This window comes from Arachis ipaensis, chromosome B01 (genome assembly GCF_000816755.2).
Source record: "Arachis ipaensis cultivar K30076 chromosome B01, Araip1.1, whole genome shotgun sequence".
NCBI lineage: Eukaryota > Viridiplantae > Streptophyta > Magnoliopsida > Fabales > Fabaceae > Arachis > Arachis ipaensis.
In genome coordinates this window covers 121069967-121073876 of record NC_029785.2, presented here as the reverse complement: position 1 = coordinate 121073876, position 3910 = coordinate 121069967, and the positions used below count along the sequence as shown (strand labels likewise).

The window sequence follows — 3910 nt, the reverse complement described above, 5'->3', positions numbered from 1 at the left end:
CTAACCACAACATAGTATTAATATTATATTAGTATCAATCAATCATTTGTATTAATCAATATTTCTTTAAATATAATTTAAAGAAATAGAAGGAACACAAAAATAAAACGATTAAAAAAAATTAACTCTCCAACTGCAAAACCAAAACTAATGTAAAAAGCGAGTACGGCTGCAAAGCACACTGCAGATGGAGCCCATACGACCGGGTCGGAGACAAGCAAAGGCCGGATCGACAAAGATGAAGACGAGCTTGGCGAAGCACACCAGGGCAGCACACAGACAAGCAGAGGAGCTGGAAACGAGGCAGTGACAGTGGGATGACAGTTAGTGAGTTAGAAAGGTGAGGTAAAATAACTCGATGAACGAAGTTAAGGGTGTACATGGGCCGGGTTACACCGTGTTTGCCCTAACCCAGACCCGAAATATACACCGGACTTAGTTTATAGACCCTAACTCAGCCCTAGACCCGATAAAACCTACACACTTTCGGGTCTGGTAAAAACCGGATAAAAACCGGATGATAACCGGATCTTTTAGCATGTAAAAATCTTCAACCATTATTTCACAATGATCTCCTGCTCCCATTGTTCGTATTCTAAACAAACAAAATCAAGAATAAATTCAGCGGGAACATATCAGAAGTTCAGCAACATTAGAACAAAATCAGAACAAAACACTAACACGAAAAACAAAACACTAACAGGAAGAATAATAAAGACTTAATTAGAACAATAATCAAAATTCTTAATAAAAAATTCTAATCAAAATTCAAAAATTTCAATAATCAAAATTTATTATCAGTACAGTTTAACAATTTATAGTATTTTTTCTTTGAAAATCTCTTTACAGGAATATTCACATTTTTTTTACATGTATCTTCTTCTTGCTATCAATTCAGCTACATAACTTGGATGCGGATAGCTTTAAATATTAGTATTTACACAGCATCTCATCAATTTTAATTCCATATATATAATAAATTAATATATCATTCCATCCATCAGATCAACCATCATCTAAGTCTGGTTTAGGACATGACTTAACGTTTTTTTATATACATGAAAGGGGGTTTGGATGATTGACACTAACAGGAACTCAGGAAGAACAAAATCAATCAATATTACAAAGCCTTAATCAAAACACTAACAGGAACTTAGGAAGAACAAAATCAGAACTATTCACTAACAGGAAGAGAAGAGAAGCAAATTTCAAATTTACCTAATCAGAACTTCTAATAACCAAATCCCAAATTTCAGAAGAGAAGCACTTAATCAGAAATTCCAAATTTTCAATAATCAGAACCCTAAATCCCTAATCATAAATTCCAATATTCAAATCCCTAATCAGAAATTCTAATAACCAAATCCCTAATCAGAAATTCAAAACATATAATTTACCTGAACTGAACTTGAGCAGGGGCTAGAGAAGAGAAGAAGACCAGCGGCAGAAGCAGTCGTTGTCGCCGTCGTCGTTCAGGCCTTGAGGGTCAGAGAAGCTCCGTCGCTGTTTGCGGTTGTCGTCATCGAGAGAGACGTCGTCACTGGGAGCCGAGAAGCAATGCACCACCATCGTGACTCCGAGGATAGGGAGCGGTGACTGGCACCGTCATGGTGCTGTTGAGAGACAGAGAGAGGGCTGAGAGGGAAAGAGTGCTACGGTTGGTGAGAGGCACAAAGAGGGATGCGCCGGACAGACTGATGGTGCCGTCGTCAGGGCCTGCGGGGAAGGGATGAGAGGAGACTGAGCTCTACACTGGCGGCGCCGTCGTCAGGGCCTGCGGGGAAGGGATGAGAGGAGACTGAGCTCTGAGGGTGGGACTGTGGCAGGGTCAGGGAGAAGGCTTGTGAGGCAGAGGCAGTGAGGCACTGAGGCTTGTGTATTGCGTGAACTGAATGCGTGCCTAGCATGAAAAGTTCACTACGAAGTTAGTGTGCTGCACTTTGGAGGGATTGGGAAGCTTAAAAAGCCCCTTAATTTTTCCTCCGCTTCTCTCAAACCAAAGATGGTCTTTATTGCTCTTTTCCCCTCCGCTGAAGCTACTAATACAATGACGTTGCTTACAGGATCAGATTCAGATTTTTCCTTTCCTCCTTTATTTTCCTCTGCTTCTCTCAAATTAATGTACAATCAAAGATTTTTCCGATTTTTGAAAAATAGGCTAAACGATGGCGTTTTGGAATGAATTAATAAAAAAATAAAACAAAAACAGGGCCAGAAATTTATATTATTAAGAAAAACCTTAAATTTCTAAATTGAAAATTTGAATGGTGAGGGAAGTAGAAGGTGAAGGAAAGGGAGAGGTTCTTCTTCAGTGACGTATCGGCCATAAAAGACAATGAGCATGTAATTGATGAGTAAAATAAAGACCAGAGAAAGTATAGGGAGCCAATGACCTAAGCGTACAATGTGGACAATGAAGGTTTGAAAAGTATTAGAGATATTATTATTAGTGTTACATTATCCTGTCAAGTTATGTTTTGTGGGATGAGTGGTTTCAGGACATAGTATAAGAATTCCAGATCTGGAAGGTCAAAGGTTCGAACCTTAGTGAATTCAAAATTAGTTTTTTATAACATGAGATGTTTATTATCCTTGGTATCCGGATGGGTATCCCTGGTATCCGGATGGTTATATGGTTATTATGCATAGTATAGGTGATGTTCATTTGATTCATAAACCAAAGATTTAGCCATTGGCTCCCTAGCACTACTCGAAAGAGCAGTGTATGGCTTAGTGGCAAATTAGGATTAGTAATGTTTGGTATTTGGGCCCTGATTCTAGCCCAATAAACAGTGTGTTTTTTAAATTCATAAAGGGTTTTTGTCATATATATGGATATAATTTTTGTACAGATTTATTTTATTTTATTTCATTATTTTTATAATAAATTATATCTATATTTAAACTTTAATATAATATATTTAATTTAATAAACATATATTAAAAATTAAAAATAATTATTTAAGTTAAATTATAATTAAATCGATTAAATTAATAAATTAATAAACTAATATTATTAAAATTTTTAAAATTTTGGATTTTTCCTTTCTTCCTTTATATAATAATATTATTAAGGCCAAGACTCTGATGGCTAAGCTTTGGATGACGGTGACTATAGGTGGCTCATATTAGAGCATTAACCGAAAAAGTAACACTTGTCACATTTAAACTTTGGTTTTGTATTAAGTTACATAGGAAACTATGTTTATGAGTATTCCAACGAAGGTAAACAATAATTTTTTAAGGTAGAGACAAATTTAAATTTTTTAATGTCAATATACGTAAAATGCATGTATTATTATAATAATTTACATATAATATTATATATTTATATTATTCTATTGGTATGATTAATTAAATATTTAATTTAAAAATATAATTTTATTTTATTCGTATTATTTTACTTATATGTGGTTAATAAAACTAGCTTCTGAAATATTAGGTTCAAATGATTTATTTTGTAATCAGCCATTCAATTTTATTATTTAGTGAAAAAGGCTAACATGCAAAATAAAACGAAGGTCCTATGAAAATTAGGGCAAGTAAAAAATATATGTACAAAGATATATGTAAGAAGATAAAAGAGTAAGTGTGCAGCTATGGGTTTAGAAAGTAGAAATAAAGTAAAGTAAAATAGTGATAATCGAATAACGAAAGAAAAAAGTTTTGCAAATATTATAAGTCAATTAAAACTTAAAAGAACTCCTCCTGTTTCTATATCTTTGCTGTCACATAGTCACATGTTTCAAATATTTAAAATGATTTAAAATATTTCATTATATATAGGACAAAGTTGTGTGGCTATACATAAAGACAAAGTTTTCATCAAAATAATAAACATCAATACTTTTATAAAGGGAATAATATTGCAGGCATGTTAACCATACACAAGTAGGCAATAAAACCAAAT

General features: G+C 33.9%; 1 long non-coding RNA gene across 1 annotated transcript; it reads right to left on the bottom strand.

Moving 5' to 3' along the window:
- LOC110272296 lies at positions 256 to 2116 on the bottom strand. Its single transcript, XR_002363479.1, has 2 exons — positions 1398 to 2116; positions 256 to 595 (listed from the first exon to the last, which is right to left on the bottom strand). It is a non-coding gene; the product is annotated as an uncharacterized LOC110272296 (long non-coding RNA).